General features: G+C 40.4%; 1 long non-coding RNA gene across 1 annotated transcript in view; it reads right to left on the reverse strand.

Annotated features, from left to right (window-relative positions):
* Positions 1-1286: 1286 nt before the first annotated feature.
* Positions 1287-22754, reverse strand: part of LOC115595662 (uncharacterized) — a 40595-nt gene continuing 19127 nt past the window's right edge. Inside the window, exon 3 of the long non-coding RNA XR_003986746.1 lies at positions 1287-1353. This is a non-coding gene — a long non-coding RNA (uncharacterized LOC115595662). The remainder of the gene's footprint in view (positions 1354-22754) is intronic.

The raw sequence follows: 22754 nt of genomic DNA on the forward strand, positions 1-22754 counted from the left end.
TTTTGTGGTCAGATGAAACAGAAATACTGCCAAGCATGGTGGTGGTAGTATTATGCTGTAGGGTTGTTTGCTGCCAGTGGATCTAGTGCTCTCAAGAGTGTATATGGAATAATGAAGAAGAAGGATTATCTCCAAATTCTTCAGGAAAACCTAAACTCATCAGCCAGAGGATTGGGTCTGGGTGCAGTTGGGTGTTCAAACAGGATTATGAACACATATCGCAAGTGGTAAAAGAATGGCAAAATCATGCTGGAGTTGAGATTTTGGAATGGCCTGACTTGAATCCTCTCGAGAACATGTGGACTGTGCTGAAGAAACAAGTCCAAGCCAACAAATTTAGTTTGTTACTTCACTGTTTTCCAATGTCAAGTCCAATGAAGGTTTTTTTTTCTTTAATTCTTTACTTCTGAATTTAAGTTGTAAGTCTCAGTTCACATTCAGTTTTCTACACTACTGATAGTGTTCACTAACCGTGGCTCTGATTTCTGTAGACGATAAGAGCTTCCTCAAATGTTTTGCATTGTATCCTATTGTATTTTGTGCAGTATTCATGGAGACAGGAATGTTGGTGTGTGTCACGAAACACTAGACTGAATTTGTGAATGTTGTTTCCGCCCCAGTATAAAGAAAATATAGATGTTCTAGCTAATATCATAACTTTTGAGACCTGCAAGAAGTTGATCAAACCGCTCAGGTTTGTCTCACACACCATATCGTACACCATGTGTTAATGTCTTTATTATAACTACAGTTTGATTACAGCCTATATTAGAGATTAATACATACAAAATATTGCAAATTATTACTTGAAATAATGTTTTTACCAGTGCACCTCACAAGATAAATTAAAGGCCCCTTCACTAATCCCCTCTTTCACACAGACACACACACAATCGAAAACACACACACCCTCCCCTCCCTATACCCTCCATGTCAGATGTACAGATATGATGCTTACTGGCTGCCCACTGGCCCCATAGAGGCCAGCTGAGAATGCCGATTGGCTGGATGCTGACTGTGTAGTCATGGAAACTGACTTGAGCCCTGTGTGTGACCTCATGAAGGCCACATAAAAGCTGGGTTACAGAAACATGGAGAGAGAGGGGGAAAGTGTCCATGTGTGTTTTGGGGAGAGAGACAGAGCATGACTGAAAAACGTTCCTCAACCCAGTTCAATGTGTGTTTGCTGTAGTCCAAAAGCAGAGTCCCTTGAGAACATACATACTAAAATACAGTGAGTCTGTGTATGCGTATGTGCATGTGTGTGGTATGAAAATAGTCACTGACCTACAAGCGTCCCCAGAGAGGCGGCCCTGCTGCAGAGTTGATACTCATCAGAAGAGTCGACCAACACTAGTGACGAGAAAAACAGAGCGCTTTTGCTGGATTTCACACTCCATTGTGACACACGCATGCAAAGACAAAACATCATATTACAATGAGAGAGAGGAGAAAAGTGTAGGGATGACTCTACCCTCAGAAAGGCTGAATTACAGGAGAAAGCAGAAGAGACAAACCAACTAGAGGAAAATAAGAAACTAAAAGAAAAGCGAAAAAGAGACATGAACTCAATAAGATGAGAAAGGGAATAAGAAATAAAAAAGAACGGCAATTACTGCCTTGTGGTTGGTATGTCTCTACCAATCAGTCAAGCTGCAGTTCACATCTCTGTCTGACTCATTTATGTAGTGGAGACTTTGAAGGAAATTTAATAGAAGGTATTCAGTGTATTTTTTGGCAAAATGGAATTCATCACTATAGTGACATGTATGATTCAAGTATATCATTTTTTAGTGAGACTACAAAGGAGTGATAGAGAAGTTTGTCACATGGTGCAACAACTGTCACCTGCAGCTCAATATCAGCAAAATCAAATTAGCTTGGGTTGGACTACTGTTGTGTTTAGTGTGCAAGCTCAGTGAGAGAAACACAACACTGTCAAATTCCTTCTATGTGTTTATATTCTTGGTTAGTTACAGGGAAACTGTGCCTGTTTTCTAAAGGCATCAATGTTGGAAGTATATGCCAATCAAAAATGGTAAACCGATTTCCATTTTTCTTTTTGAGAGAGAGACAGGGAGAGAGAGAGAGAGAGAGAGAGAGAGAGAGAGAGAGAGAGAGATGAAAAATGTCTTCATAATGAGCGTATTCATTCTTGAGTTACGGTCAATAAAATGTTTTGTGAGATCAAAGTGACCTTGAACTTTGACCACCAAATTCTACACAGTTCACTCTTGAGTCCAAGCAGACAATTGTGTTAGATGTAATGAAAGGACAGATGGATGGATGGATGGACGGACAGAGTGCCTCTGGCCAAAGCTGTCTCTGGTGCACAGGCATAAAAAGAACTGAGCAGTGAGGAAGTTGGAACTACAACAGGAGAAGAAGCATAGAGTACAAAGAAAGATCTAGCTACAAACCACATTAATACAGTAGGTGTGGGTCGACTAAATGCGCTGGTTAAAAATGTTTGTTCTCGTAATGTCTTTTGTGTGAGGTGTGCAGAGCAGAATCAATACTTCCTCCTGGGAATGTGTTCAATGCCAGACATCTCATTTCGCAGGAGGCTTTTCAAAACGCTTGTCATTGTCCTCCAGATTTGGAAATTACACTGGTTAATACAGTTATTTTGTTTTGTTGTTATGGTTGCTTTCATTGTTCAATTCATTGAGCAGGGGAATGAAGAGAGTTACAACACTTACTTTGCAGAAACAAGAAGCTCTTCATTCATGAAAACCTAACTTTACGGAGCAGGCGCTGCATCTTCTTTTTCATTCTGGTGGTCCGTTTATTGTTGGCAGCGCCTTGTCTCCTGCAGCATTTTCAGCGCTTGTAAAGCTCCAAAAAACGTTCATAATATAGCGTACACTTATATATATTTTTAAGTGCGTCCTCTTTCAAGGGGCTAATATACGTCTTGCTGTCAGTTCTGTTTAGCAATAAAATGCTCTGCTTCCCTGTCGGTGCTACACACTGCTTCTCCTCACAGGGGGAGAGCTAACCGTCATCTAAGGCTGATACACTGACAAGAAAAGCTTGGTCTGGTCCGGTCCAGTCCAGACCCATGTAGTCTTGTCCAGTTTGTCACAGTCTGGTCCATTTATCTATTTATAATTAAATAACTGAACATAAAAATGTGTAGTCAGTTGAAATGCCTCATATTGTAGACTAAAATTGTTTGTATTGTTTTGCATCAGTGGTTCTTAAATATGGCCGTCACAGATGGGAACTAAACCAGGCAATAGTGCAGGTGCATTAGTATGTTTAGTTAGGCACACACACACACATATGTTTTAGAAATAATGCCATGGCAACTAGTGATTTATTTTGAGGGATCTGTGAAGAACGTAACAGCTACACAGCATACTTTGTGAACCAAGAACTGAAGGTCAATAGGTAAACTGACAACAGCTAAGATTACATTTCTGTGAAGTATCACAATCACAAAGAATTTGTATCTGTAACTGTAATAAAGTTAATAAACAATCCTTAGTGTCATATTTCCATCACTGATCTCATGATTAAAAACCACATAGTATCCCAATTACGCAAAATGTATGAAGACTAAAAATGGGAACCCTATTCTAAGCCTCTGCAACAAAAAGCTTGAGCCTTTTTGCCAGCCTGGCGACCACTTTTAAAAGTTGTGTTGAGCCCTGGTAGATGGAAAAAACATAAGCTCAAATCCATGCTCTCGCACTCAAAGGCACACGCAGTACAGACACTGTGAATGTGGACACAGCTAATGAAGCCGAGGACAAAGACAGAACGTTGCCTGTGTGAAATACAAACTGTGGGTAAACATCCAGATCAGTGGATCTCCTCTTGGCAGGCCTCAGCTGCCTTTCTGCCACGTCCAGCCGAAAACTGCCACCCTCCTCCCCTTGTTCCAACCTAACACCTCCCTCTTAAACATCAGCTATTAGATAAACACACACACACACACACACACACACACACACACGCACACACACACACACACACACACACAGAGTTCCATTTATTACTCTTTAAAAAGGTCACCGTTTTCTCTGGCTAAGCGCCCCGCGCTATTGATAATTTTATGCATAAACAAATGGCAAATTTGTGCCACATAAATATGTATTAGCAATTAATAATGGTGGTGTGTGTGAGGGGACGCCAGGTGCATGCCGAGTGGGGCTGGCTGGCTGCTGGTGGAGCCTCTGAGCTGGACTGGTGGCTTTATGCTGCTAGCTGGTCTCTCTCTCCTACACTGAGTCTGCACAATGGCCACTTAGGCACACACCAGAAACACAAACACACAAGTGAGACAAGCGCACGTGTACACTGTACAACCAAATACTCTTTACACACATGCAAACACACACAATCATACAGTTATAAAGGTGCACATAGACAGTGCATAGAGTATATGACACCTGAGTGAAGTGTAAATATTCATTACAAAATATTTGCATGTAACTACACATTTGCACATATGGACAGACATACACAAGCAAACACACCAGGACAGGGCAGCATTTGTGCACAGAGGCAGCCCTGGGAGGTTGATGGCTCTATCTTTCTCTGTCAACCACCTGGAGAACAATACATCCATTACATTTGACATCCCAACAAGAACCAAACACAGGCTTCAGTCGTTTAAGTGCTGTGGTACTATGAAGATTTCAGGACAGTTTAATAAAGGGAGACATAAGCCGGGTCAACCACAGCAAGACACTGATTGAGTCTGTTAAGCATTTCAAGTACTTATCATGGTGCATGATATATATTTCTATAGAGCAGCTTTCTTCGTATACTCATGATATTGCTCTTTGAGAGTGCACAGGCCATTTTTGTACATTTTCAAACCAACCAATTAGTCTTAATCATTGGAGTCTTTTCTCTTGTACCCTCTCTGTTGTTTGTAGAAGTTTGTTACCACAACTGCTACTATTACTTCAGCTTTGGTTCATGCCAACCGTCAAGTACCAGCAGTTGTTGTCTGGCCTCAGGGGGCAGTTATCAGCCCATTGTGAATGAGTGCAACACAATGAGGTGAAGATGGAAAGCCCTAGAAAATTTTCTTGGTTAATGATCTATGCTTTATCAAAAGTATTTTCAAACATTTCTTTTATTTATAGAGAGAAAAAGAGAAAAGATTTACTTCCTTCAGGTTTTCTATGGGAATCATCCAACTGTCTCAAGCCCATTGAATTAAACAGTCCCAAACCATGCTAAGCAAAAATATCTGATATAAATGCATCCCCTTATATTCAATCAGTATTTGAAATACTTAGGAACAGTGTAATGTAATGGTATTATCATTATGTGGGTGTTAAACTTTAGTTACATTTTAGAAGACACATCATAGCATAGCTCTGTAAATAAAACTGCTTCTTATTTAAGTAATGAGAAAACAAAAGAAAAATGCACATGTAGAAAGCACATTTTGTTTGTATAATAGAAGACTACAGTTTTCAGCATCACGCATCATCAAAGTTGAGTTACTGAAGTGATAAAGAGCAGTATACGTTATACCATTAACATTCATTAATTAAATACAGGAAACCCCTGCCAGTTAAACAGTGCTAATCAGAGCAAAGAATGGAACTTTTGAAGCAGACAGCCAGCTGCATGTCAGGAGTTACTGAAGTGAGAGGAGGCAAATTATCAAAATACGGACATGTGTAGACCTGATGATTACATTTGACCTCAGCTGCTGTCAGGACAGCCAAGCCAGCGAGGGATACTTAAAAATATTTTGCAGGAGTTGCAGAGGCTGTGTGTGTGTCCGTCTGTGTGTTCTGTTGTCCGTCTGGCGTGTTGAGAGCAGGCTGGCTCCCCTGTAGAGCACTATCACTCTGCTTGGCTAAACACAATCACACAACCTCAACCTAACTCAAACGACCCACTGAGAGTCAGAGAAAGACAGGCAGACAGAAAGCGAGCACGGCGCCTATAAGGATATATAGATGGTGTGTGTGTGTGTGTGTGTGTGTGTGTGTGTGTGTGTGTCCATGTCCCCTACGTGCACTTGCAGGACAAAAGGCAGCCCCATCTGTTCCATTGTCACAGGGTCTTAAATACGAATCAGATAAACATGACATTTGGGATGAGCAGCCAAGCTCAAGTTATAAACCCTGACATCAGACCTCTGTCTACTAGTCTGTGCGCGTGTTTGTGTGTGTGCGTGTCCTTTTATTGTCAGCCTGAAGAGGCAGTGCACATTAACCTGTATGAATCCTACGTATATTAGTTTCAATCAGACTTCTATTTCAATCATCCTGTGTGTGTGTCCTCTTCGCATGTGCACTATTAGTGTGTCCACTTTTAAAGCGTTAGTTGTATAACCTGCTCCCATTCTCAGGAGGCGCAGGGCTGACACACTGGATCTGTAGCGGCTGAAGGAGGATTAGCAGCCCATTGGCCTAATCAGAGGAGATAATCAGACTATTCTCTATCATGACAACAATCAGCCGGGAGAGACACACATCTGCCTATTGAGCTCAGCTCTAATGCTATAATAGTGATGAAACATCTGGTCATTTGGGGCTCAATGCAATCAAGAAGAGGGATTGGGACAGTTGCAGATGGCAAACCTATAGTAATCATCTGTTTTAGGCAACATAGATGCAGACAGAGGGATACATACAACACTCAGGTTCACAGGCCACCCTGCTTTGGTAACAATAAGCTCACACTGTGAGAAATGTGTCAGTGGACCTTCTATCATTCAAGGCAACCTTGTGAACTTCTGATTTGAAAGCTAAGACAAAAAATGGACACTATTATATAAGTGCACAGTCCTAAAATATAAGACAATACCTTATCAATACCTCACCTTTTTCAAGTCCAAGAAAATTAATCTACACCATCACCCCCATGAGTGTAGAAAGTCTGGTGAAATTTCCACAGTAGCCAGCCACAGTAAAGATTCTGGCTTGAAAAACTGTTGGAAATAATAGTTTTTATCCATCAATTTGGGATCTTTGGGCTTCCAGAGATTTGGAATATGCCAGGCGAGCTGTAAGAGGCATTTACGGTGTTAATTTCTTTATTGTTAATTTGTTTTATAAAACAAGACCCCATCTTATTCCGTTGTTGAACCTCTCTACACGAGGACTCAATGATTTTCCCTCATATCTGGTGCCAAAATCAGCATTAGTTTTCCAGTAGTTTTTTCCTCTTCACTCCTGCGACTCTGCTGTAATCATTCACATAATCCATGGAGCAACAGAGAGTTTCATCTGTCAACATCCCACATAAGACTACTGGCTGGACTTTGTTCACGCACACAACGGAGAGCAATCGCCATCCTCATTGTCTCTACTGGGTAAGTCAGGTGATGATCCACAAGCAGAAATTACATCAAGCAGTGTTTGGCCATAGACTGTTTTGTTCCTCAGAGCTCGCTGTGTTATACACTTTAATACTTTCCCATTTTCCCATCTGCTGGAGGAAATACTGCCAACACTGGCGTTACCCTGAGAATATTTCATGGCAGCCGGGAGTGGAGATAATTTGAGTTTTGAGACCTTGGTTGTCTTTTAATATAACTTGTCATGCCAAATCTAGTACCTGTTAATATTTAAAAAGAATCTTCATTTATAGGTTGTTGGTTTTTTTGTCATTACACATGTGGAGTGATTAGCACTGCTGGAATCCCTCATTATGGGTACATTTTCCACTGGAAGAGGATAATTATTTGTCAGAGTTGTCACCTTTTTCCTGGTATAGAGTACTGATACAGTATTTCAAAGATGTCATAACATAATATGAATCAGATAAGGCTTATCTGGAGTTAAAAAAGGATTTGGTGACTACAGAGTCCCCTTTGTCCTGCCCCCTCAAACCAAAAGTGTAACCAACTACCACAAGCACATTCCTCAGTGTCTGAAGCTGCAGCCCAGTCAGCCAAATTACCTGACTAACTACACATGGACAGAAAAACACACGCGTCTAGTCTGAGCAAAACTGACCCTGCTGAAAAACCCTGAAGAGTTACCGTATTAATTTGTGTGTGTATGGATACTTGGGCTTCCTGTCTGGCTGTGTGTGTATGTGTGTGTGTGTGTGTGTGTGTGTGTGTGTGTGTGTGTGTGTGTGTGTGTGTGTGTGTGTCCATGAATGTGTGTGTGTGTGTGTGTGTGTGTGTGTGTGTGTGTGTGTGTGTGTGTGTGTGTCTGCTCTGAGACACAGAGTCCAGTCAAACGCTCCAGTGGAATAAAAGAGCCATTGTTCACCAAGGTGGTCCCTGTAGGACCTTCAAACCTACCCTTTTACACGCACACACACACACACACACACACATACATACACACATGCAGACAGAGAAATATACGTGCATATACAGTACACTCACTAATTTAAACATACACAGAGTTTGTAGGCCGCCAGACAAACACACATAATACACACTCACCTCTGCCTAATCATAGCTTTGTGTTAGAGAGTGGCAGTTGCACAGAGGTAAATATTTGGATGTGGGATGTAAACTCTGGTCTGTGTAAATCAGACACACACACGCACACATTCATAGTAGTCTGTGTAATTCAGACATAGCTACTTCCTTCCTGTGGGGTGATGATGTTTAGTCTCCCCACACCGCAATCTGATTGGTGCGTTTGATCTCATCCACTTCCTGTTTAGGAGCAACTCCGACCCCTCCTGGCTCAGATCTGGGATCAGCCTTCATCAGAGAGATTCATGTGTGCCACATGTAGGAGGGCTGATAACTAGTCTAAGATCAGATCTGTCTGCGGAAGAGCTGATTCATCCCGACTGTCTGTGTCATGTGGCTAATGGGAGCACGCTGGATGAATGAACTGGTGTCCTGCAGTAAACTGTTGCATCATTTCAACTTTATTTTTTTTTTCTTTGGCCCTTTTCCTGCTTAGGGAGTCATGTGCAAAAGGAAATGCCAATTACTTGTTTGTGATCCTTTTTGCTTTCATTTGCATACATCTGTGATACTTGTTCAGGCTTGGTGCATTATCACAACGATCACATCAACCCTAAACATAGCCAAACACAAAGGACAGCGTGAACAACCTATTACTAAAAGCCTACACACCCCACAGATAGCTCTTAGTTTGCATGCGTGTATGGTGTGAATGTGTCAGAAGCTGCAGGGCATAAAAGGGAACATAAGATTATCCTGATACATCTCATCATTATATGCAGCAGCAAACGCATTGATACAGCGAGGCCAGTTTAATTTTGGTGGAATCAGCGCATCTAGTTAGTTATTTGAGGGCATTTTTTGGAGTCAATACTCACATGTGATAATCAAACCCTTGCGACAGACACATGTAATGGGAGGCAGAATATTTTACAGATTAACAATTAACTTTATTGTCTAAAATGATATCAGGGCACTGAGACAGTAAACTTCAATGGGGATGGAAGGATTATAAATTACCTTAAACATTCTTTTTTCCATTAGATTTTCTATAAAATGATGTTTTCCGTAACAGAGTGTTTCATATGACATATATTTCAGTATCGACTGATCTATAACAGGCCCATATCGGCAGATAATATTAGCTGACTGATCGGTCTAATGTGAATCAATTTGTACTTTGAAATATTGTGCTGATAATCACCTTAGAATGTGTTATACAGTCTGATAGTCTCAAAAGTAGGAATCTTTAAAACTTTGGCCCTCTAATAGTATTCCGTGGTTTTTGGGAATGCAACAATATAGATGTTTTTTTCTGCCGATGGAGTTAAACAATTCTGAGGTGTCTGTATACTCTGCTCTCACCAACATCCACTGCAGATGGCTGACAGTCATCCACCACTGAGCCCTCGAACATTGTTATTTTCTGTTTGCTGAGTAAAACCTTGGTACCGAAAATAGTAGTTACTGGGCATCACTCCAGTTCCATGAGCACATGTCTGGCCTTCTAACAGGCTTTGCACCACCACCACCAACACTACAACGATAACGTTGTCATCCATCACAATGTTTTATTGTGTCATATGCAAAATCAGACATTACCCAACCCTTCTTTATAATATGCAGGTAATTCCCGTGAAATAAAGTTAGCCATGCTTTTCTAGTTATGACGTAAACCAAAGACTCATTCAGTAGCCTGCTTTTATGTACCATGTAGGGATAAACGTCCTTGTAAAAACGTTTTTGGAAAAAGTACTTTGATCTTACATTAACAATAAATCAATTGAAAGATAATATTTCTAGTGTGATCATGAGACAATTTTTTTTTTATCTGCATTTCTATCTCAATGAGTGGCTTTGCTTTTACTACTCAATGACCTTGTCTGATGTCACTCAGCCTGAACTGTGCACTCTATCCATCTTTCTCATAATGTAAGAGTGCTTCCACCAACCAGTGCATACGGTACATGGTGCATTCTTTTGAACCGTCTGTCTATCTGATGAAACCCTCCTGTAAACCTCTTGATGTCCAGACCAAACAAAGGCCTTTATACAGACAAAAGCTTGCAACCACTTCAATACAACTGCACACTGGACAGCTTATTCATCTAATTGAGGCCCTGGCCCCAGGAGAGGAAAGACAGATCACATGTTGAGGACAGTTACTGGTAAGATGCTGAATGCACTTTTATGTAAAATGTAAGGAGCAGAAAATCTCTGGATTACACAGCAGAGATAATCTTTAGTCGGATATGTATGAAAGCTATTGAACAAAAATAGCTCCTGTATAAATGTCACACTTACTCAGTTAATAAAACCATGAGATAAATTAATTGAGATTATGATTATTATATCACAAGTGGGGGAATCGTTTCATTTGGTTAACTACACCCAAGTTTTATGGTTACTGTTCTGCTTAAGGTTCAGCTTGGTGTTGCTTAAACAGAATAAATACTAGGCATTCAAAACAGCTATGTAGCAAAAGGTTCTCAAACCCCTCAAACGTATGAGAATGACAATGTCTCTACACGCGTTACTAAATAAGAAGAAGAAAAATGTAAAAGCAGTAGTTAAAAACACCATGTAAATCACACTACCCACCCCCTATCACCACTCTCTGCTCCTCTGTTCTAAAATAAAAGCTGTTGAGAATGAGAAACCTCTTTCAGAAGAAAAGGGAAGCAAAAAGGGACATGTCACAAAGAAAAGCCTTGAGAAGAAGAGGAAGGAATTGAAGACAAGACACGAAAATGTGATTTTGCTAAAGTTATGCTTCTGAGAAAAGGCACAGTTTGTCACAGAAACAAAGAAAAGGTTACATACACACCACTGGTTCAGTGACACTTTCTTTAAACACAAGCATGCAGAGAACCCCAATCATACATGCTTAAATGAAATATTTTTGCTCTATTCTTATGCTACAATAAATCAGGAGTTGGGGTATAGTTTCAAAGGGCAACACTTAACATTTCAGTTCTGAATTCTGATATCTCTGCGAGGTTTGGTTTGTAAGATAAAACTAAACAGTCACCGTGGAGAAGGTCAATTGTGGGTAGCAACTGTTTGTACTCACTGGACTTTATTGTGTGTATTTGAGTTTGCTGTTGACAGCTGTGGGCTGACACACACACACACACACACACACACACACACACACACACACACTTAGTGCAGACTTCAGTGAGAGCTCTCTGGACTACAGAGCATGAACTATGGATTTGTGGAGGCCAGGAGCACTACAGATTTGCCCTTCTGACCGAGAGTTTTGTATTATTATGTACAACAACTTCTACAATTCCTGCTTTAGGTAAAGTGGACAGGAGGGGAGAAAAGAGAATAGTAGTTGCCTAAACCACCTCTTCTACACTACTTAAACTTGTAGTGCCAAATTCCAAACAAGATATTTAAATTGAGTTTTTTTGTTTCCCATTTAGTCTCCAAATATATCCACAGCCCTTAAAGGACTTTGCATCTAATGCCAATAGGATAACAATTCTGAGGTACAAACATAACTTTCAACACCAAATGTGAACAGACTATACTGAATACTATTGTCACTGACTCAATCAGTAGCTTTTAGCTGTGGAGCTCCACTTACTGGTGACCGAGAGCACCGCTGTCAGTTCAGCTGTGATACACAGGATGCTACTTCCCTCTTAAAAAGCCTACTTAAAGACCACAAAAGCCACAGAAAGGCCCCTGAAGTCATAGCTCCATTGCAAATAGCTGGCTGCTGAGCAATCAATGTTATGATGTCCAGATTTAACGTAACATATCTAACCAGCAACAAACCGAATAGACTTCTGAACTGAACATGTTCAGAATCATGTGTCACTGTGTTATGAGCAATGATACATTCACTTACTGCTGCAGAAGTGGAAAGTAAGTAGTTCTGCTCAAGCTCAACTCTGTGGTATTTCCATTTCATATTACTTTACATTTCCATTCCACTACATTTCAAAAGGGAATACCTTTACTTTTACTCCACTACATTTATATAACTGCTACAGTATTACCTACACAAAACATGTGATCAAATAACAATACATGATGCAGTGCTATAGATCACATTATAAATCTAAAGTGAAAAATGTCCAACACTGTATAGAGAGACCAGGTGTCTGCTCTATTCTAGAAACAAAGTAAAACAAAATATATCTCTTTCTAGAAACAATGTCAAATGTAATCCATATCAAATATTTGTATTTCTTTGAGTTCTTACAAGATGTGAATCAAGACCTCACTTGAGTGCAGTAGGTAAAGGTTTAAGGTTTCATACAGCTTATTAAAACTTCATTGTAAGTCAGTGACTGTCAGTTCTGGTTCTGGACTGTCTGGGTTTCTTGTTTTCAGAGAGCAGCAAAGGCAAGATTAGAAAGGAAATATCAACAATACATAAAGAAGGAAAGGACAAACTGTGTTGTGCACACATGTCTCCTACCACCTACCTGTTGCACATTTCCCTTTGGCAGTCACACAACACACATGGACACATATACTTCACCCCACAGAGCTGTGACAGGGAGCAGAAAGGAAGAGGAAGGTTGATAAAAAAAAAACACTTAGGGCTGTCTCGGATTTGACAGGGTGAGTAAAACACAGCAAGCACAGATCCCTCCTCATGTCCACACAAACACGCACACTCACTGATGTCTCTATTCATTTAGAGTGTCACACTCACACACCCCCAAGAGATCTCACTTCCTCTGTCAGCCAGCTAAATTACAGCTCTCCTTCTTCCTTGTCTATCTCTCTCTCTTCCTTTCTTTCTGTCTCTCTCCCCTCTGTCTGTGAGACAGACAGCAACAAAGACACATGTTTGGCATGTTGTCGCTCTCTACCCGGCTCGAACACAAAACCAGTGTCTGCAGAAGTCTGAGAGGACATACACGCCAGATGCGCTGCTTAATGTTTTAATGTGATTAAATGTTCCAAGTAAAACAACGTCATTAGGGAGAGAAATATCATTTGTGTGGGTCAGTGTCCTGGTCTGCCCTCTGAGGACAAGGACCATCTTATGGTTCTGCTGGCTCAAACCAAGACAGTTCAGCTGGTTTAACCGCTGAACTTATCATTAACAATCAGACCAGAACCCACCTGACTACCAGCCAAGCAAATTAGCCAAAATAACAACAACAAGTTGCTTTCTTTGGCAAATATAATGAAGGAATTGAATTGTGTTGTTAGGGAAGGAACATATTGGAAGCTAACAAAGTAAAATTATAAGTGCAGACTTGAGGGATGAGATACTAAGGTGCAGCATTTGCTTGACGGCATGTTGACAAAGACATGATACATAACATAATCTACAGCCACACTAGCAGCTCTGTAAGGCTGAACTTCACCTAGTACAGTGGAGGCCGACCACAATGTCATTTGTTTTTTCATTAGGTATTTGGTAACAAACCCATGTTTGTTGACCTCATGGTGACCATAGAGGAAAATTGGAAGGGTAATCAAAGTAATCACAATACACTACAAGAGAGACATTAATTAAGAGATTTAATTCAAACCAGACCATGAATGTATGTATGATATGTGCCAAATCCTTCTGGTATATATGAAGATATCTTAATAGATAAATTAAAATATATAACTGCTGGTTGCATTGGATATCAAGTCAGGGAATGATCAAAGTCACAAGGATTCATCCTCTGAGGACGAATGAGTCTATACATGAAGCTAGGGATGGGGCTGATCCGATCCAGTATTGGTATCGGGTCCGATACCAACATAATTCAATGGGTTAATCAATTTGAAACCCTTACAGTTGCATATTTGTTTTCAGGATGGGATTTTACCTGTTAACAGGATTTCGTATATTTTTCTGACTTTCTTTTCTGACCTTATACTTACCTCAAGTTGCCTTTTGGGACATGCATGCACACGTACATATCATACTTGCCTGTAGAGAGGAGTTAATTTCAGCCTCAAAAAAAAATCAACAATAATGATAATAATAATATTAAAGCGAACAGTGCTATGGTATTGGAATAGTATCAGTATCGGCAGATATCCAAATTCAGGTATCGGGATCAGATTGGAAGTGAAACAATGTGGATGAAGCAATGTTGCCAGTTTTTAAGTTCTTCACATTTATCTGGCTTTATCTACGGAGTAACAGTGATGTTTCTTTTTCTGCCAATCACAAATCTGTTACTCTAACCAATCAGAACATAAATGAGAATGTCTAACACCTCATCTACATCTAGCATCAACCGTCCATTTGCCTGACAGTACAGATATAGGGTTTTCTTAGGCTCGATTATATTTGTTCTTCACTTGTCTTTCTTCTTCCCGCTCATAACTTGCCAAATAATATGTCCATTCAAAATGCATCTGAGTGCATACCAGAACTGTGGCTCAAAAACACTTCAAAATGCTAGGACTGGGTGACAGAATCAAATATCACATTTATAAAGATATCCATAATACAATGCCGGTATACTGCCCAGCCCTACTGTAATTTACAATAACTGACTATGGCTGTAATTTCTACAAAGACTAGGCCACTAATATTTCATGCAAACTGACTTAGAAAAAACAACAACAAATGAAGTGAATAAAGTCGAAGCAGATCCGATTAAAGCTAAAGGTAATTAAGAGAAATAAAAGCATGAGATAACTGGACCTGTTGTGCCCAATCAGGCTCAGGCTGAGAATCAAAGCCCAGGGACAAACTCAGATAAACTGACAGATCAGCCAAGATCAAATTAAACGCATTAAATTGATTTAAACATAAACAGATGCCTGCAGTTTACCACGACAGTCATTTCCAAAGAAAACAGACTACTTTAATACTGACTACTCCTTCACACGTATACACAAATAGAGCGTACACTGGCATGAACAGTTCATCCCATCCAGATGTGGACCAACAGCCTTAATTCTCCCTCAGCGTTGTAACAAATGCTATTCAGAAGAGATTAACTCCACAAGAGGATTATTCTCCACATTAGAAATAATAGGAAGGAGGATGGGGGGGATGGTGGACAACATTTGATCTCACAAACATCTAGCTTATCCCAGGTGTAACACATGTTAGTCGTCAAAAGAAAACTGTATGTGTGTGTGAACACTTCATCCATGAATCTTTTATCTGTGGGAGTCACACATGTGTTGTCTGCTACCTGTAACCTGCTCTACTTTAGTTGCGTGTATGTTTGCTGTGTGTGTGTGTGGGGGGACACTGATACATTCCCGTAGGCCACAACAGCAGCTGTGCCCTCTGGCCTCTTCCTTGAAGTGATAATACTAATGTCATTTTTGCTTCCATTTATCGCTGACTGACATATCCAGTTCATGAAAGAGATTACATTTGTCGATCTAAACATGTAGTGTCAGACGGGAAAGTCTTCTGTTGCGCAGGAAGTGATGTGATTTACATCTCTGGTAGAAGCAACAGCGATTTACTTCGAGTTAGAGGAACAAGGGCTGGGTAGTTAGCATGGACAAAAACAGATGAAAGAGCTGCACAGAGTGCAAAGAGCAACAGAAACGTAATCAGGAAATCGAGCCAAAATAGTTTGACTGACAGGTGATCACTGGGAATCAATGCACAGAAACAGCAGAGTAATTCTAAAATAGGATCAGAACAATTCTTGCATTATATTTATGGCATGACACATCAAGAGACTGTTTACTGCAACATTAAGCACAAGAAGACATTACCATTCAAAATGGTGTTTGAGCGAACAGAGCATGCATAGATTCATACTGATATTTTTACTGATAATTCACAGATTTCTTTCTACTAAATAAACATCTCTCTTCTCTAGTTATGCAAATACTTCATCATCAGATTAAACAAATTATCTCCCCACATGTTATATATTCACTTTGAGGGTTTTTCAATTAGCTGTCTTGAACAGCCACTTTCAGTTCCAGGCTTTAAATCAACTGGCAGCGACAAAGCTCTTAGGAAAAAACACTGTTGGCACAACATCAGCTTATGGAGGGAAGTCTACACTGCACACCTGTCATCTCTACCAATTCCTTCTTTTGGAAGTTAGAACTGCATACTTGTTTTCTACCTTACGTTTTGCATTCTACACAACGAAAGAGAAAGGTGACATCTTGAACTGGTTTGTTTGGTTCGACTGACTCGCTTAAACGCAGAGGTTTCATTTACTACAAAATAAGGCAAAGGAAATTAGCAAATCCTCACAAAAGAGAAGCTGAATCAAAGAAATATTAGCTATTCTTGCTTGAAAAGTGACATCAATTTGCTATCAAAATAGTTTATTAACTGTCTGCTATTCAAATAATCATCCAACAGAAACAGGCCTAGCTAATAAATCATAAAGAACATCAAGGACACATGTAAGTTAGACATTCACTGAAGCTTTTGCTCCACTGGAGACCCTGCCAATAGCCTCAGATGAAACATCAGATCTGTAGAGCAATGAGAAGACACCAACATTCTTCAAATAAAGAAATCTATTGTTTTACCATCTCATTTTCTACATGGCTGTGCTCTCTTCTTCTGCTCCTTCTAACATTTACATTTTCTTCTGACAATTTTGCTAAAACTGAAATTCAGTTAAAACCTGATTTGGCTTGAAGCTTGTCTATTTATATTCACACTAGCAGATTGTCTACGTGGGTGTTGTATGAAGTTAAACCTCCATACATCGATCTGTCCTCATCGATGAGAAGAGTGCTGAACCTTAACTACAAGGCCATTCCAGCAAGACACTGATGCTCAGTGTCACACACACACACACACACTCTCTCTCTCTGGAGCCCACTTAACATATATGGCCTCTGTCTTAGACTTTAATACACACACACACACACACACACACACACACACACACACACACACACACACACACACAAATAAGACTTCTCATCACTTGATCTGCATTGTCTGTCTGCAGCAGAAGTAATCAAATCAAGGATCTAACTCTCCTTCTCACTATGGCTCTCTCTCCATTTCTCTTTGTTTATCTCTCTCTCTCTCTCTCTCCCTCCCTCTCTACCTCTAATGAGAAGTTGGCTGCCACTGTGTGGTTGTTCGGTGCTCGTTTTAAATGCTTCCCATCTCTAATGAGGTTCAGACAGCTTGGGTTCCTCCAGGTGAATGTTGTCCATAATAAACCTTTGATTTGTTTTACATCCAAGACAAACTGATTATATGATTTAATACTTTTAATGAAATTATGACGGAGTAGAATCATCACAGATGCTCGTGCGCCCTCATTCCAGTTCAGTCTTTTTCCTGTGGCCGTACTCAAGAGCAGAAACATCTTTAGCCTTAAACTACTCCACCACCTGAGAGAAAAGCATCAGCTCAGTTTGCTTTCTGTGTGGCCCTTCCTGCAAACATCCACCTGAGCTGAAAAAAATCTGCGGCCTACAATGCAAGCCTTTGCGAAAGCCATCAGCGACATCCTATACCAAGTAGAGCTGTGCCATATCATATCATAGGACCAGTATACATTTTTAGGAGAACAACAGTAATGTTGCATATAGCTGCATGGTAACATATTGACGTGATGACGTGTTAATGCACAGCCCACAATTAAATGAAAACAAGCAAGAGCATGGCTTGAAGCCATAGTAGTGTCTCAGCCTCCAACAAGGATCGTATACCTGAAAAGGGAGCTTTTTCAATAGTGTGGAATTGATTTGACGACAAGAGGTCTGGCCTCCAATGAAGCACAATAATGTGCAAACTATGCAAGAAAACAGTGACAGCCAAAGGTGGGAACGCACATTTGTTTCACCACTTTAAGCAAAAAAACGCCACTCAGTACAAGCAGACTATGAAGATAGCAGCTGCTGGTGATGCACGGCCTAAATGTAAACAAAGTCTGACTAAGCTGAGCATAAAAGAGCAAACGATGTAAGTTATGTTAAACTTTTACGGAAGATTTCCAAGACAGAAGAACTAACCTACTTTAATGTTTATTTGAGTCATGCTGTGTCATGACAGTATAAGGCTGTGTCACTACTAGTATAGATGCACACACTATGAATGAGGTAGTCATCAATGAAAATTATACATACAGTAATTCCAATATTTGGTTAAATGTCCCTCTGCCATTTTCACCTCATTTAGGTGCGTTTGATAGCCATCCAAAAGCTTCTGGCAGGCCTCTGGTAGATTTTTTAACCACTCCTCTTCACAGAATCGGTGAAGTTCAACTAAATTTGTTGGTTTCCTGGCACACACTTGTTTGTTAAGTCAGGACTAGGGAAGGCCATTCCAAAACCTCAATTCTAGCCTGATTTAGCCATTCCTTTACCACTTTTGATGTGCGTTTGGACTTGTAATTCATTGCAGACTTGCTTTTTGGGGGGTTTTGGTTGACTCTTGACCATCCTGACCAATTTTTTCTCAGTAGCAGGTAACAGTGGGCATTTACTCCATGAAGGTGGCAGTGCACAACTGTGGCATGCACTTTATACTTACAGTTGATCTTGAGACCTGTAACTGCTTTGAACTGGCTCCAAGCGATGTTCCTGACTTGTTCAAATCAATAATGTGCTCTTCCAGATCAATGCTGGGCTCTTTACATTCGCATAGCAGTGTTTGTGCCTGAATTCCTTGGGTGTATCAAACAAGCTCTATTAAAATGGGCCCAGAAGTTACCAGCTGTTATCACTCATAATCACTCGAAAGAGGTTAAGAGGCCATGATACAAAGCAAATTCAATTCAAACTACTTTCTATAATCACTATAATTGATTGTTCATGTTACTGTATGTTACCAAATATGCTAGCTCAAAAATATACAATTTCAGAAGACCTATAATAAATTCAGATTTGAAGTTTGTGAATGTTTTATGTGACAAATTAGTTTGTGTTCCATACTCATTCAATCACAGAAAATTAAGAGCTGTAGAAATCATTGGAACTGAAGTATATGTAAACCGCGACTATCATACTTCAAGTCTACCTGTGAGTTTTTTTCTTGGTATGCCCAAAAAAAAAAAAATAAAAATCATTCTCTAGCATTGTTTTGTCTTCATTTGCACGTAAACACACCATATGCATCTGGAATAGCTTTGTCACTATCATCCATCCAATAAACCATCCGTCTGGGAAATATATATTGTCAGCTATTTAATGGTATAGGTGAAATTCTATATGAAAGTCAAATATGTTGTTGCTGGTGTGGAGATTTTCAGAGGGAGAAAACATTATTGCAATAGAGTTTAGAGCCCAGAAACATTTAATCATCCATCTTTGCTTATCACATCTGAGCCTTTCTTTGCCTCAGTTGTGCATAAACTACAGGTTAGGAACTCTTTTCTCTTTTTAAACTTGTTTTTTATATCTTGCATCCATAATCATTGCTATGTTTATTTGTTAGATAATTTATGTGTGTGTGCATGTGTCTGACTGATAGATTAATTATTTGTTTGATTGTTTTCCACAGTAACATTAAAATGTATCCAATAGTTTAAGGCCACCAGTAAAGCAGCAATGGAACACTTTACTTTACAAAGCACAAAAGTAACAATTTCACAACATTCACTGTTTCAAAAGGTGGTGTTTAGTACCTGAAGGCACCTTTGTCAGCTCAAACAGCAGCATCTTACAAACAGTCAAGCAGAAAAAAGGTACAAGGACGAGGCCCGCACTGTAATGCAAGAATAATTTTACAAAATGACATATGAGCAAGGCTGCGAAAAACATACACCTTCACGTAAACACGAGGTGGCGAGATGTTTGGGCCGACCCACTGCGCACTCCTCCCCCTCCTGCACAGAATCTGCAGCGCTGCCTAATCATCGTCATTACAGCTGTTTGAAAACCTGTTTCCAAACAGGCAATCAAAGCCTGTCTCGATAATTAGCGGAGGGGAAGACGTCTTTGTGAGCGTACGGCTCCTCTCCCTCCTCCCATTGCCACCAATCTGAGAACACAAAATCAGATCTGTCTCCTATGAGAACACAAAAAACCTGCACATGTGTTTTTGCATGCGTGTGATTCTTACTGTGTGTGTGTGTGTGTGTGTGTGTGTGTGTGTGTGTGTGTGCATGTGTGTGTGTGTGCGTGCGCGCACGGACCGGTTGCACTTATTGTGCTGCCGAGACAGCTTGACTGAAAACAAACTGACAAAAAACATTTGAAGCAGAAAAAATGGAGGAAGGAAAAAAAACGCGCACACACAACAACCTGTCAAGAGCGAAATGCCTCTAATTTTTTTGTCATCTGCCAGCCGTTTAACAAGACGAGAGCGCTCTGCCCCCACACTCCTTCTTCAAGCCACGAGAGACAGAGATGGAGGGAGGAAAAGGTGGGGAGACGGAGAGTAAAAAGACGAGGATGGGAAAGAGACAGACAGAGCATCTGATATGTCTTTTTCTTATCTCAAATCATTCGACTCACTTAACCTTTCTTTCCTCTCCAGGTTGTGATCTTTCTCTCTTTCTCTTAATCGCCCCCTCTTCCCTACCTCAGACAGTGGAAGAACAAAGTGTATATTTGTAAGTGTCGGGGGAGGCAGGGTAATAAGCACTTAGCCACTGGCCCTGTCTCTGTCAGACCAAACCTCCAGCTCTCTAAGGGGGAATGGTGTTTATAGTAAAGGTCCTGTTCACTTTAATACAGCACATTATGCCGAGGCTGCTGTCAGCTCACATGAGAGCGCGCAGGCGGTGTGTGTGTGTGTGTGTGTGTGTGTGTGTGTATGTGTGTCCCAGCATGTGTATTTCTGCTGGGTTGTACATTTATTTGTATGCATGCATGTGTACATTTACAGCAAATGTTTGTGAATGTGTAGTGTGTGTGTGAGTAGTGTGTGTGTGCTGTCAGCTTGCCTCCTCTTGCTCCTCCAGCGGAGCTGAGGATCGGTGGAGACAGGCGGATAGATGAAATATTTAACTGTCTTGTGTTTAAAGAACAACAGATGCTTTGTTCTGCTAATTAGCACTTAGCACAGAGAGCAGCTACAGCACAGTTGTGTGTGTATGGATGGGATTGTTATCTAAACTCAGCTGGGGCTTTAAGCAGCCCCACTTGACATGCCAAGTCCAATCGTGTTCGCCCTTCATCCTGTTCTGGTGTTACAAGCAGGTTTACAGTTGCGGCATCTGTCCTGGTCAGCAATCAAATAAATGCATTAAATGCCCCAAAACAATCATCTATCAAATGGTTATACGGTAAACAGTCTCCAATCTTTAAGGATGCTCTAAAATAATTTAAGGAGCAACCAGGATTCTGCTGAGAGAACTACTTCCCCCTTTAACAAACAAAAAGCAGGAACATGTTATGCTTAATAATCATTCATTGGACAACACTTAAGGCTTTGCATTTAAAGTAGAGGTTGAGGTGATGGAGAGACTTAAAGCAATGTATCAGCTGGGTAATAGTGAGATTAATTAGGTTATAAGAGCCACACTGTACACCAACCTCGATATGATTCCACTTAACAAGTCAGCCAGTAGACAAACAGCCGGTGAAAGAGCCAATGATGATGAAGCATGAATGGGGCAATTGATTAAAATCAGCAGATGCAAACACAGCTTGTGCTGAACCAATGCAATGATCCATATTTAGTCCATTTGGGAAAAGTCCTAATGATTTTGTTGCCCCTTTGACCCATTCCTTGAGAAATACCTTCAGACCAATTTGCTGCCAGTTCTGTGTTGAAAGCTGAATACATATATTTCAAAATAACAAAGAATTGTTTGCAGTAGCAGGCACTTGCAACTGAAACAAAAGTTTTTCCAGGTATGTTCAGCAATATAAGAATGAGACTCCCTTTGTTTTTTGTTGAAATAATACCACAGAAGTAAGTCTTAGCAAGGCCTTTTCCCTGTACTGCACCAGTACATTTGCTCAAAACCGAAGGTACAAGTCCGCGGTAGAGGAGTCTTCAACCTCCTGTCCACCTAAATATCACTAAAAGCAAATGAAAAAAGGACTTTAATCATACATCTTTTAAATTTGGCTCATTATTTACAATAATCAATAGTGATTTTTGAAGAGAGCATTATTGCAATAACCATAAATCATTAAGGTGCAAGAGTTGCAACCAAAATGCAAGGTGACAATACCAGTGTTGTCAGCCTGAAATCATCACAGAAAGAAATGAAAAAGAAGAAAAAAAATATGTACAAGCAAGTAATGTGGGAAGGATTTTCTCACTAGTCCTCTGGAATGCAGTTTGGCTCAAGGTACAGTTGTGGAAGATTGCAATCAATTAGCCCAGCACAGCTCAGCTCAGCCCAGTCCGGTAGTTTTGTCCTTATATAGGGCAGGCTAGTGGATGGTCGTATAACACCCGAGTCAGACTCAGCCACAGCAAAACATAAATTTAGGCAGAGACAACGGGGGACAGTCGGAGAAAACACAAGGCTAAGACTGTCTGCTCCTATTCTGTCACACTAAACAAAAAGAGAAAGAGAGCAAACAAGGGCAATGTCATACT

Source organism: Sparus aurata, chromosome 14 (genome assembly GCF_900880675.1).
Source record: "Sparus aurata chromosome 14, fSpaAur1.1, whole genome shotgun sequence".
Taxonomy (NCBI): domain Eukaryota; kingdom Metazoa; phylum Chordata; class Actinopteri; order Spariformes; family Sparidae; genus Sparus; species Sparus aurata.